The following is a 14,971-nucleotide window of genomic DNA, read 5'->3' as shown; positions in this document are numbered from 1 at the left end:
ATTTCAAACCAAGTCATAGGAATATTGAAAGGGAATTGGAGTCTTCGGCGAAGACAAAGGCTTCCACTCCGTAACTCATCCTTCGCCGTCGCTCCATGCCACTCTCCATCTTTGGGGGAGAGAGAAAAAGGACTTCGTCTTTGGTATAATCTTAACTCATTTATTTATGACCAAAAGGGAAGAAAGTATTTCAAGGGCTCTAATGATTCCGTTTTTGGCGATTCATGCCAAAGGGGGAGAGAGTATGAGCCCAAAGCAAAAGGACCGCACCACCACCAATTTCAAAAACTTAAAACTTAGTTTTTCAAAGAGTATTTTCATTTGATATCCTATTGTGCTCAAAAGGGGGAGAAAGTAGTATTTCAAAAATGATATATCAAAACCCTCTTGAACACTAAGAGGAGGATCTCATTTAGGGGGAGTTTTGTTTAGTCAAAGGAAAAGCATTTTGAAACAGGGGGAGAAAATTTCAAATCTTGAAAATGCTTTACAAAATCTTATTCATTTACCTTTGACTATTTGCAAAAGAACTTTGAAAAGAATTTACAAAAGAATTTGCAAAAACAAAACATGTGGTGCAAGCGTCGTCCAAAATGTTAAAAACAAAGGAACGATCCATGCATATCTTGTAAGTATTTACATTGGCTCAATTCCAAGCAACCTGCACTTACATTATGCAAACTAGTTCAATTATGCATTTCTATACTTGCTTTGGTTTGTGTTGGCATCAATCACCAAAAAGGGGGAGATTGAAAGGGAATTAGGCTTACACCTAGTTCCTAAATAATTTTGGTGGTTGAATTGCCCAACACAAATAATTGGACTAACTAGTTTGCTCTAGTGTATAAGTTATACAGGTGTAAAAGGTTCACACTTAGCCAATAAAAAGATCAAATATTGGATTCAACAAAGGAGCAAAGGGACAACCGAAGGCACCTCTGGTCTAGGGCACCGGACTGTCTGGTGTACACCGGACAGTGTCCGGTGCACCACCGGACAGTGTCCGGTGCACCAGAGGATTCCAACTCAAACTCGCCACCTTCGGGAATTTCCGGAGGCACTCCACTATAATTCACCGGACTGTCCGGTGTACACCGGACAGTGTCCGGTGCTCCAAGGAAGAGCGGCCTCCGGAACTCGCCAGCCTCGGGAAAACGTCGCTGCTGCTCCGCTATAATTCACCGGACATGTCCGGTGTACACCGGACTGTCCGGTGCAACTCCGGAGCAACGGCTATTTCGGCGCCAACGGCTACCTGCGACGCATTAAATGCGCGCGCTGCGCGCGCAGAAGTCAGGCGTGCCCATACTGGCGCACCGGACACTCAACAGTACATGTCCGGTGCGCCACCGGACATCCAGGCGGGCCCAGAAGTCAGGACTCCAACGGTCGGAATCCAACGACATTGGTGACGTGGCTGGGGCACCGGACATGTCCGGTGTGCACCGGACTGTCCGGTGCGCCATCGAACAGACAGCCTCACCAAACGGCTAGTTTGGTGGTTGGGGCTATAAATACCCCAACCACCCCACCATTCATTGCATCCAAGTTTTCCAGCTTCCAACAACTATACAAGAGCTAGCATTCATTGCAAAGCACACCAAAGGAGATCAAATCCTCTCCCAACTGCACACAAAGCCTTAGTGACTAGAGAGAGTGATTTGTAGTGTTCATTTGAGCTCTTGCGCTTGGATCACTTCTTTTCTTTGAGATTCTTTCTTGTGATCAAACACTCACTTGTAATTGAGGCAAGAGACACCAATCGTGTGGTGGTCCTTGCGGGAAGTTTGATTCCCAAGTGATTTGAGAAGAGAAGCTCACTCGGTCCGAGGGACCGTTTGAGAGAGGGAAGGGTTGAAAGAGACCCGGCCTTTGTGGCCTCCTCAACGGGGAGTAGGTTTGCAAGAACCGAACCACGGTAAAACAAATCCGCGTGTCACACTCTTCATTTGCTTGCGATTTGTTTTTCACCCTCTCTCGCGGACTCATTTATATTTCTAACGCTAACCCGGCTTGTAGTTGTGTTTATATTTGTAAATTTCAGTTTCGCTCTATTCACCCCCCTCTAGGCGACTATCACACCCGACTTTGTCCTTTAAAGCCGGGTGTGACACCAAGGCACCAATCCCGTGTTCCGAAAGACCCTATGCGTAGCCCTATCGTACGAACCCAATGACGGCCCTTTCTTCCCTAGATTCCAAACACAGAGCCCTGCCCGCGTTACAGTTATGGCGACACCATTGCCGGCGAGGTGAATCCTCAACAAAGGCACACCAATCCTCGAATCAAACGGTTCTACTCATTGCTAAAATGAAGGCGAATAAGGGCAAGGGGTCCATACCGAGAATCGTGCGCGTAGGCATGTAGTCCATGACGAAGCACGGTCCGCGATGGTGGTGTAACGACGGCTAGGAATTCACGAGCAATCGAGGCCCCTTCATGGAAGAAGATGTCCCGCCAACGACCGCACGACTCTCCCTGACTCCTTCCCAGCTATAATCGATAGTAGGATTTGGTAATCTACGATGAACCGATCCCAATGTCTTCATTGCCAGCGACGAGGACCAGAGGATGGGGTGGTTGGTGGTGCACACGAAATTGAGGAGGAGAGGAGAGAGGAAGGAACCGTGGCCCCCAAATCTCATATAGGCGCAGTAAAAGTCGTCCTGGCCACTTCGCCATGACCCGCACGGAGCTCGGCCGAGCTGTTGAAGGTGATCGCCTCGACATGTGGGCCCCAGACGGCAGCGGGAGTGAGAGTCCGTGTGCCACATCGGTCGCTGGTGAACGGGCCCGCCTGTAGGTGGCCGGTCAGTCGCGAGCGCATGATGGAGGCCAGGTTGTGGGCCCAGATGGTCGGTGCCACGGCGCGGTTGGGTTGTGTGGTTCCTGAGGATGACAGTACGGGCCCACTGGTCGGTGTCGGAATGCTACTGGGCCGTGCGGAGGAAGAGGCAAGTTGGGCATGTCAGCCAGATTTGGCCCATCCGAGTTCTCCAAGCTTTTCTTTTTCTTTTTACATTTTCTGGTTTCCTTTCCTTTTCCTTTTCTTGATTTTAAATTTAAGTTTGAATTTTGTCATGATCCTCACATTTGAGCTAAGTATCCAAATTAAAATTCTAGTATAAGAAGAATATATTTATCTATTTCTTTTTATTTGTATAATATTTTCTTTCTCCTCCCTTGTTATTTCTCATTCTTAAATATTCAAAATAGGTTTTTAATCCCCAAATTCAAATTTATGTTTTAATCTAAATCTTCCACTCATTATAATATTTTTTACCCATGTTATTATTTTATTAAATGCACAAACAAAACTCCAACATGATGCACATTCTTTTATTTTAGTATCATTTGTTTTAATTAATCACTCTTAATGATATGTATGCTCTTGTTGTGATAAATATATGGCACACAAAATAGGGAGATCAACTATATTCTCTTTGTATACATTTTTGAGTATTACAAATCCTACCCCCTTACAAAGAATCTCGTCCTCGAGATTTAGGAAGGACTAGGAAAGAGATGGGGAAAGTCTATGCGTAGTTCTTCTTCTCTTTCCCAAGTAGCCTCATCTTCACCATGGCGACTCCATTCTACTTTGCACATTTTAATCACTTTGCTCCTTGTGACACGAGTCAGTGTATCAAGAATCTTGATGGGATACTCAGCATAAGTCAGATCATCTTGAACACTAAGATCCTCCAGTGGTAGCTGCTCTTCAGGTACCCTGAGACACTTCTTCAACTGTGATACATGCAAGACATCATGTACATCCGCAAGATGATCAGGTAGTTGCAGTTGATATGCAACCTCTCCCACTCGCTTTAGGATTAAGAAGGGTCCAATGAAGCGAGGGGACAACTTTCCTTTGACTTTGAATCTTCTCATACCCCGGATTGGTGACACCTTCAAGTATACATGATCACCCTCCTTAAACTCTAATAATCTTCTCCGGGTATCAGCATAGCTTTTCTGCCTTGACTATGCAGTTCTCAAATTCTCCCTTATTTGATGGACTTGTTCCTCTACCTCTTGTATGATTTCAGGTCCGAAGAACTGTCTTTTACCAGTTTGATTCCAATACAGTGGAGTCCTGCACTTTCTGCCATACAAAGCCTCAAACGGGGACATCTTCAAACTGGCCTGGTAGCTATTATTGTAAGAGAACTCCGCATACGGTAAACTTTTATCCCATCTACCACCATGTTTAAGAGCACACGCTCTTAACATATCCTCCAGTACTTGGTTGGTTCTCTCGGTCTGCCCATCAGTTTGAGGATGGTAACCCGAACTAAAATTCAATCTTGTATCCAAGCACTCGTGCAACTTCTTCCAATACCGGGAAGTAAACTGTGATCCACGGTCTGACACAATCTTCTTAGGCACCCCATGTAAGCATATAATCCGTACCATGTACAACTCTGCTAGCTTAGCTCCTGAATACGTGGTCTTCACTGGAATAAAGTGGGCTACTTTAGTTAGCCTATCCACAATCACCCATATAGAGTCATACCCAGCAGATGTGCGGGGTAATCCCATAATGAACTCCATGCTAATCTCTTCCTATTTCCACTCAGGTATATTAAGCAGGTGCAGTAAACCAACTGGTCTTTGATGTTCCACTTTCACCCTATAGCAAACATCACATAGTGCAACATGTGAAGCAACATCCTTCTTTAGTCCATACCACCAATACTTCTGCTTCAAGTCTTGATACTTCTTAGTACTAGCAGGGTGGATGGAATAAACCGAGTCATGTGCCTCCTTCAATATGGTTTCACGAAGACTGTCGATCTCAAGAACACAAATCCGGTTCTTGAACCATATCGTGCCTTGCTCATCCTCCGTGAAATCCGAGCCTCTACCTTCTGTTATTAGATCCTTGATCTCCTGAATTTTGGCATCACCGATCTGACCCTTTCGTATTTCTTGCTCTAAGGTAGGTTCCACTTTGATGGTAATTCCTTCAGTATGAGCAACTATCCCCAGATTGAGCCTCTCAAAATCTTCTACTAACTCATCGGGTAACTGGGTGACAATAGCTGCATGGACCTGCCCCTTCCGACTCAAGGCATCCACAACCAGATTCGCCTTGCCCGAATGATAGTGAATTTCCAGGTTATAATCCTTGATGAGCTCCAACCATCGGCGTTGCCTAAGGTTGAGATCCTTCTGAGTGAAAATGTATTTTAAACTCTTGTGATCAGTGTAGATTCGGCACTTGGTTCCCATAATATAGTGTCTCCAAATCTTGAGAGCATGCACAACGGTTGCCAGTTCTAAGTCATGAGTGGGGTAATTCAACTCATGTTTCCGCAACTGGCGAGACACGTAGGCAATGACGTGTCCTTCTTGCATCAGCACACATCCCAGGCCTTGGCGACTTGCATCACAATATATATCAAAATTCTTCTGTAGGTCTGGCATAATCAGCACTGGAGCAGCCATCAACTTAGATATCAACTGATCGAAACTCTCTTGGCATTCTTCAGTCCACTTAAACTCCTTGCCCTTCTCTAACAACGAGGTCATAGGCTTAGCAATCTTAGAGAACCCTTCAATGAATCGCCGGTAATAGCCTGCGAGTCCCAAGAAACTCCGGATCTTCGAGACTGTACTTGGTATCTTCCAATCCATTATCGCTGTTACTTGAGCTAGATCCACAGCAATTCCTCCCTTGGAGATGATATGCCCGAGAAAATGTACTTCATCAAGCCAGAAATCACACTTGGTAAATTTGGCATAAAGCTGATTATCTCGTAACTTCTGTAGCACCATCCGCAAATGCTCCTCATGCTCACTATCATTCTTGGAATAAATAAGAATGTCGTCGATGAATACTACAACGAATTTATCGAGATACTCCTTGAACACCTTATTTATCATATTCATAAAATAAGCTGGTGCATTGGTTAAGCCAAATGACATGACTGTGAATTCATATAGACCATATCGAGTTGAGAAAGCCGTCTTGGGAATATCAGATGGCCTAATCTTCATTTGATGGTAGCCCGACCTGAGGTCAATCTTAGAGAACACCCTAGCACCTCTCATCTGATCAAATAAGTCATCAATATGAGGCAACAGGTACTTGTTCTTGATGGTAACATCATTAAGTGATCTATAGTCCACACACATCCGTTGCGAACTGTAGCATCCCAAAAATTCAAATCCTGAAATTTTCTCAAACTCCCTCTAAATTCAAAATGAATTTCAAATTTCGTTTCAAAATGTTGTTTGCAAGTTGATATCAACAAATAAATTATAGTGGTCTAATTTCTCTCCAAAATCCTCCTCAAAATATTCTACAAATATTTCCCTAGTGATCACCCTCAAATTCTTTCTAGAAATACTGCCCAGATATTTCCCCAGTAATCCCCCTCAAGTTCTTTCCAGAAATATTGCCCAGATATTCCACCGATATATCTCCAAGTATTTTCCTCTTGAGAAATACCTTCAGAATCATTTTTCAAGTCCCTACAAATATTTTCTTCATAACTTTTCTCATGCTCATACGTATACGTATGCCTCCAGTGTCATACGGTGAGCTCTACAAGCTAATCTCACTTATACAAGACAAATACATGCTAATCTCCCACTAATCCTCTCATCCTCCCACTAATCCTCTCATCCCTCCCCCTATTCCCCCCACCATGGCTATAAATAGAGGGGCAAGGGCCTCCTCTCATCCCACCCCAAGCCATTTCATGGCAACTCTCTTCCCCCCCCACACACACCCACTCCATGTTCCACACAAGCACACACTAGCACAAGGATCGTTCGGTCGTTCTTCGATCGTTCGTCCCCCTGTTCTTAGTTTGTTCATTCGTTCGTCCGATCGTTCATGGTTCGTTCGTCCGTTCGTCCGATCGTTCGATCGTTCGTCCGTTCGTTCGTCCAAATAATCTTTTTCCTGCCGTTATGCTGCCGAAATTCCGATCGTTCGTTCGTTCGATCATTCGATCGTTCATCATTCGTTCATAGTTCCTATTCATCGTTCATCGTTCGTTCATAGTCCCTATTCATCGTTCTTCCAGATAATCTTTGTCCTGCCGTTATGCTGCCGAAATTCCGATCGTTCGTTCGTTCGATCATTCGATCGTTCGTTCGTTCGTCCAAATAATCTTTTTCCTACCGTTATGCTGCCGAAATTCCGATCATTCGTTCGTTCGATCGTTCGATCGTTCATCGTTCGTTCATAGTTCCTATTCATCGTTCATCGTTCGTTCATGGTCCCTATTCATTCTTCCAGATAATCTTTGTCCTGCCGTTATGCTGCCGAAATTCCGATCGTTCGTTCGTCCGATCATTCGATCATTCGTCCGTTCGTTCATAGTTCCTATTCATCGTTCATCGTTCGTTCATAGTTCCTATTCATCGTTCATCGTTCGTTCATACGACTATTCACCATCACTATTCACCGTTACTATTCATCATTACTATTCACTGACACTATTCACCATCGTTACTATTCAGTGTTACTATTCATCACCGTTACTATTCGTCATCGTTACTACTCATCGATGATATCTAGTAAATTTTTTGTCGTCACTATTCATCGTTACTATTCATCGATTAGCCGATCACCCAAATTTAAACTACTCATACATCATGCTGTCCAGTCCACCTAAGACCAGCCAGATCCATATTCCAGTCATACGAACTCCGGTGACTGTGATTTTCCTTCCAGTAGGGAACTTCCCATCTGGTCACCCATCCCAGGTTTCTCCAAGTTGAGCACGCTTAACTTTAAGATTCCTTCGAACCAGGCTTCCAAACTCAGATTCCAATAATCCTCGTTTCTAAATTCTTATCAAACTATTCCCTATCCAACCATGTCATCCCTTAAGCATGGTCCATATTCCAGAAAACTCCCAAAATACTCTTGTCCCATATTCTGCCTATAACTCTCCTGTTCATACTAAGTCAGACGATTCATTCGTCACTATTCTCACCAACAGTGAACTTCACTGTGCTACACCACATACACCCAGCTATAAATACACCCAGCTACCCTCTCCCTCTCCACACACACTCAACACCCTCAGCCAAGGCAAACACCCCACCCACTCAGTTACTCTGCTCTGCCGGCTACACGCATAGTGTCGCTTCGCCTCCAGTCCACCCTCCTGGTAAGCACCTCCGCTCCACCACTAGTAGTATCTCAACACCACATGACACATATTCTACTCAAGACTCTACCCATCCATGTATCACTATTATGACCACTATACTACATATTTGTTGGTATACTTGCTCGTTTGTATGTTTGCTTGTTCATGTTGCATAGTTATCGGAGCGTTCGTGCCGTCTCGTGGAGGCCAGATCCGCGAGTCTACGCTAGGCGGTGGAGCCAGAAGCCAGTTCCGCGAGCTCCCCTTCCCCCTTCGCCGAATAAGCACGACAAGCTCACTGGATCCCTTTGATGCATAAATTACCTATGATTTTTCAACCACAACCCTCAGCCTGTTATTTTATGCATGATATGATTTTGAGACAAGTTATTATGGCCACCCAGCCGCTTGCCACAATCAATCCCTGATATATATGTTCTAAATGATTTGAGAACAAGTGTGAGTTTTCAAAAGAAAATGCTTTTCAAAATGTGTGTGATGAAGGGTTTTCACCCTTATCACCTTGTGAGTGGGATAATCAGGGACTCCCTGGTTTAGGGGAGGACCTAAGGTGTTGGCTCAACTGGTTTAGGCGTGAGCAGAAGGATTGTCCCCTCATATAAAGACCGGTTTGTCATCTTCACTATCTGTACTCTTTAATAGTACAACCACTCGAGACTGTGTGGGCAGTCACTCAATCTGAACTCGTACGGTCCAACCCCAGGGTTATGAAGGCTGGGGAGCACCGGGAGGATAAGGAGGGGGAAAGTTTTGTCTGGTTTGGACATGGTGGTGGCCTGACTCCTTCTGGATAACCGTTAAGGTTAGGATGTGCGAGGAAAGAAAGAGATTCGGATTCGGGTCTCACTAGCTATGAGATCGCAGAGCCGGACTAGTGGGTAAAGTGTACACCTCTGCGCAGAGTTCAAACCTATTCGAATAGTCTGTGTCCACAGGAATAGACGAGTCTGGTATGGTATGTCAATTAATGTCTTGTTTTCCAAAAAAAGGGGGTGCGTTTGAGAAAAGTGGTTTTTAAAAGGTTCGGCGGTTGAGCCGTGAGCTATGGTGGACGGGAAGTCCAGTAGCTGTTTTTTGAAAAAGGAAAAACCAGTGAGAAACTGCTGAGATACCTGGGTGGTTTAGTCCAGGGGATTTTGTTCTAATATTGAAAAACTTCCTGCTCCTTTTGGAGAGGATGCGCTTTGCAAAAGTACAAAATGTTTTTCAAAACAACCCTGCATAAAATATTGCTGTTTCTGCAAAATATTCTGAGCTCCACATATTCCATGCATTATATCTGATTTCCCCATTCCGCGGGTGAAGGTGGGCTGCTGAGTACGTTTGTACTCACCCTTGCTTATTTGTTGTTTTTTAGAAAAAGGAGATCGGGTAAGAGTTACGACTGTTCCCAACCTTGCCTGTGGCTGTTGGACCGCTGATTTGCTTCGCTGCGTATATCGGGCTGCTTCAGCCCCACTCTGATGATATGTTCCGAGTTGTGGACCAACTCTTAAAGTTGTTCGCCACTTTTATAGGTTTGTCTCGTTTAAGCAGATCTGGAATCATCTGATGTATAAATGTGTTTACTAGCCTCCTGGGACTAGTAATTGTATCACATTTGAGTCCCAGAGGATCGGGACGCTTCACGAACCATCCTTCTTCTGTACAAACAGTACCGGTGCTCCCCAAGGTGAGGAACTCGGACGAATGTACCCTACCTACTGTAACTCCGTTAACTGCTTCTTAAGTTCTTGTAACTCTTCTACGGACATTTGGTAGGGGCGTTTAGAAATAGGAGCAGTCCCAGGTAAGAGATCAATGACAAACTCAACTTCCCTCTCCGGTGGCATCCCTGGTAACTCATCTGGAAAGACATTTGGAAATCCCTAACCACACGAATGTTGTCACCAACAAACTCCTCGGCTATAAAGAATGCCGCACGTCTGGTAGAGGTAGTTATTGCAATTTCAACTTCAAATCTTTCTCCTTTAGGGCTGGTGAGTTCTACAGTACCCCTACCACATAGTATAATGACCTTAGCCTTTCTTAACCATGACATACCAAGGATCAGATCTATACTGCTTGCCACTAATATTATAGCGGTAGCCTAGAATTCTCATCCCATAATTGTTAATGTCAATCTATGTGTCATAAGATTTGCCTCAACAGGCCCTTTAGGTGTAATTACTATCATTGGTGTTTTTATATTTTGCAGTGGTATCTCATTTGTGTTGGCATATCGAGCAGACATAAATGAATGTGTAGCACCAGAATCAAATAATATGGTTGTAGAAATTGCATTAATATAAAACATACCAAGTGCGATGTCAGCACCTTCAGGAGTAGCATCAGCGACTTGATTAACCCTGGCAATAGAGTATCCCTTGCCAGGAGTCTATTGCTTGTTCTGAGCTGGTGTACCAGAATTCCCAACCGGACAAGCATTAGCATAGTGCCCAATCTAAGTGTACTTGAAGCATGTAGGGCCAGTCTTCTGTCCTGTAGGCCTCGCCGGGGTGCCAGTGGGGGCAGCCTAAGGAGTGTGGGGTGTCTGTGGAGTCCCCTGTGGAGCATACTGAGCTGGACGTGGTCCTCCTCCTGGATGAGCTGGGGTACCTTGAGGTGGAACGTAGCAAGGTCGAACACTGCTGCTACCCTGTCCCTGGGCAATGGCGTTCCTCTTCAAATCTCCCAGTTGAACATGCTTGTGTTCAATAGCAAGAGCTTTATCTAGTAGCCTCTGGAATGATGGAAATGTGTGAGCAACCAGTGCATACTGTAGTGGCCCATTGAGTCCCTCAATGAAATGTTCTTTCTTCCTCTCATCATCATCCACCTCATCAGGAGCATATCTTGACAGCTGAATGAATTTATCTTGGTACTCACTGACATACATGTTGCCTTGCTTCAATGACAGAAACTCCTTATTCTTGATCTTCATCAATCCAGCGGGAATGTGTTAGTTTCTGAACTGAGCTGTGAATTCTGCCCAAGTAATAGTGTCAGCAGCATCATGGGCAACAACATAAGAATCCCACCAGTCAGCAGCAGGACCAGTCAGACGACAAGAAGCATATATAACCTTCTCCTGGTCAGAGCATTGGGCGATGTTGAGCATCTTATCAATTGACTTCAACCAATCATCCGCATGGAGTGGATCTGGCGAGCTGGCGAAGGTAGGCGGCTTGTGGCTCATAAATTCCCGGTGCTTGTCCCGGGGTGGAAGTGGAGGTGGCGGTGGTGGTAGTGGTGCTTGCTGCTGTTGCACGCTCCTCTCCTGGCGTATCTCCTCTCGCTCTTGGCACATCTCCTGGCGTATATCCTCTCTCTCTCTCTCCTGGCGCATCTCTTGGCGTTCCTACCGCATCTGTGCATGCATGTCCACCATGGTATCTGCCATCTGCTGCATTATCCGCATATGGGCAGTAACTGCGGGATAAGCTCTGGCTGGTGGAGGCTGTGGAGGATCCATCTCAGGTTGTTGTTGTGGTTGTCTGAATATCCTCTGAGTCTGTCAATTGGGAGGTAGATCAATTCCACCACCCTTCCTGGTATTTACCATCTGAATTAGAAACATATGGTAAGAAAGAAAGGATTGTAGACAAGGCAGTAATTACGACACATGTTACTTTGGGAGATTTATTAGCTAAGTGTGTCACCTACTAAAGCTAATACATTACCTTATGGTGGTACAACTAAGATGCCCAACTACACTATTCCAATCAATTAATCAAAGAAGCAAATCATACATTATCATCAGAACAATCATCTAACATTTTAAATATAGAAAATAGTTTTAATTTTGTCTTAGGCCTCCTATCTCTTAAAAAGGTCATAAATGTAGGATTCCAAGGTGTGAAATCCTCCTTGTCTTAAAATAGAAAAGGTAAGAATAATCAGAGTAGAAAAGTAGAAGGTGGGACAGGATCAAGATAAGTATAGAAAGAATCAGAGTAAGGTAAGTAGGTAAGGGTTTGTCCATTTCTATCTAGGTTTTGTCCTAGAATCAACATTTGCTCTGATACCACTTCTGTCACACCCGGATTTAAGGGATAAAGCCGGGTGCATCTCATATGTGCACCAAGGAAGAACAACACACATAATAACAGAGTGCAGAGAGATAAATGTCATAAATATCATGAATGTACTTATTAAATAGCGGAAGCCTTACAAAATAAATGATAAATATAAAACAAACTAAATCTTATTTCCCTGGCGCCACAAAGCTGACTGGGAGACGCCACCTAGATTAAGGGCCCGTTTGGCAAAGCTCCAGCTCCTGCTTCTTTAGCTCCAGATCTTGATCCTCGTGAGGAGCTGATCCTCCTGATTCTCCTTGAGAATCAGAATCATTTTTAAAACTGTTTGGCAAGTAAACTGATTCTTGTCTTCTGAGAGTTGGTGGTCTGTGGCGATTGTTTGTTTTACCCTTTGCAGTTCAACTTTGTTACAAACGAATAAGTAGGATGCATATACGGAAACAAATTATGAAACAATAACATATAAAATATTCCCATCATAGTAGTGCATAAAATGGTCTCAAATGTTTAATCCATAAATTGGCTCGTTATGTTTTTGTCCAATGGCAATTGCGGGTAATTTCGATCAAACTTTAAGGGGATGTCCATATTTGGTTGGTTGAGGAGCTGTTTTAAGGGAGGGTGGAGCAGGTTTTTTTAGATCCCGCATTTCTTCACAAAAACGACTCCCGATCTTTCGGCTCCACACGAGAATCAGTTTAAAAAAATACCCGTTTGGCACAGCTTCTCCAGATCCTCGCTTAGAATCAGGAGCTGGAGCTGTGCCAAACGGGCCCTAAGTCGAACTCCTCACTAGGCGGCTCCTCTTGAACCACCTGTTCTTCTCCTGTGGGGGGTGTGAGACAGCAAGGGTGAGCTCACATACGTTCATAGCTCAACAAGTTGTGGGGAATAATGTGCATGAACTCACCAAAGGTGGGAGTTCATGTGAAGTGTAAGGCTTGATCAACAAAATAAAGGTTGAAGCTGAGCATTGCTTTTATAAGTTGGTCTAAATTTTATTAGCAGTTACTAAGTGTAAGTAAATACCAAACCATAGTAATAATAAATAAAGTAATAATAAAATAATACCAATGCGATGCAAATGATAAATTGAGTTTTAATTCCATAGATTAATCATGTGAGGGTCCGAGCTGCTCATGACCATGAGCACGGCTAGTATACCAGTTTTACACTCTGCAGAGGTTGCACATCTTTACCCATATGTCATGTTACCCATCTGCCAAGAGACGTCCAATCCCATACACCTCTACCGAGGAGGCGAGGCAGGGTAACACTACGAGGCCTTTACAAAGTTCCATTAGCTTCAGAAAACCCGCTACAATTTATAGGAAGCTCCCGAGCAGGGATCCCTCGCCTGACCACCATCGCAGCAAAATCAACCCAAGGACCTCCCTACACTGACCACTCCTCTACTGCCCTTGCCCCTATCGAGTATGGTAGTCATCCACTAGCTTTCCTAGTTAATCAGCCAAGGGCATCCCATACTACCCTTGTGGTAGCACTATTTTCCCGGGTGGTCGCTCCATGTTCCCATTAACATAATGATCTTAACATGAACAGTAAGAATAAACTAATAATAAAAGTGTAATCATGAATAATGTATCTCCATACCCAAAACCACATAAAGCAATAGCAAGTACTACCCAAAAATATTCAGTGGCAAAACAAGGTATAAAGATGGCCAAAACTAAGGTAACCTATTGGATCCCATCAAGATTAACCTATGCAGATCATTATGATTAATAAGAACATGACTGGGTAAAAAGATGTGATCAAGGGCACAACTTGCCTTCAATGAACTCCTGCTCAGCAACTTCTATCTGCTGAACCTCAGTTGCTCGTCTACTCGCATCAATACAAACATACATAGTATAGCAAAAATTAACATCACACCAAACATGTAAACAAAATACATAATAATAATCTACACATTAAAATAAGATCCTAGGAACATGAATCATTAATTTTGGAGTTATGGATTTTAAGTTATGAATTTCCAAAGGTATTATGTATTTGATACAAGATTAACTATGAAATAAATTTTATTATGGTTTTCATGCCAAAACAGAGACTCTAGGTGATAAACAATAATATTATAAAATTATAGAAATTGGAATGGATCAATTTGGAATTAAAATGAATTAAATACGAATTGTCCAAGTTTCTAAATTTATTTTATATTAAAAATCAATTTCTATATTTATTTCTCTATTTTTATTCTTCTTTGGACTGGGCGTCAAATTTCAGAAAGCGTAGGGGCCTGAACCAAAGTTTTCTAAGACTCAGTGAATAACCCGAGTGGACGGCGGGTTGGTTTCCATTTTTCCCGGGGGCTCTTTAACAAAATGCACCCACGAAGGGGTACGTGGCGCTCTCGGCCTTTGGATCCGAGATCTAGCGCCCATATTAGATCGTAGGTGTAAATAAACCAGTATCCTATGCTGACCGCACGATTTAAGATATGCGGCCCAGATTTTATGTTGCCCTCTGTGAATCCCATGCACTAGATCGGAGACGGACGGACCCGATTGAGCCCATTGAACCGGTACCCTAGCATCTAATCGTGGCCGTACATGAGCAGATCGACGACCCGTGGCGCTCCCTACCAACGTCGGCGGTGTCAGGACAACGATGCCCAGCACCACGGCGGCGCCAGACCGGAGCCCGCCAATAGCGTGCCCAGGGCACCAATCCCGCATTCCGAAAGACCCTATGCGTAGCCCTATCGACTATGAACCCAATGACGGCCTTTCTTCCCCAGATTCCAAACACAAAGCCCCACCCGCGTTACAGCAAGGTGAATCCTCA

The sequence above is a fragment of the Zea mays genome, chromosome 3 (genome assembly GCF_902167145.1).
Source record: "Zea mays cultivar B73 chromosome 3, Zm-B73-REFERENCE-NAM-5.0, whole genome shotgun sequence".
Classification (NCBI taxonomy): Eukaryota; Viridiplantae; Streptophyta; class Magnoliopsida; order Poales; family Poaceae; genus Zea; species Zea mays.
The sequence above is the reverse complement of the archived record's forward strand: the minus strand, read 5'-3'. Positions refer to the sequence as shown.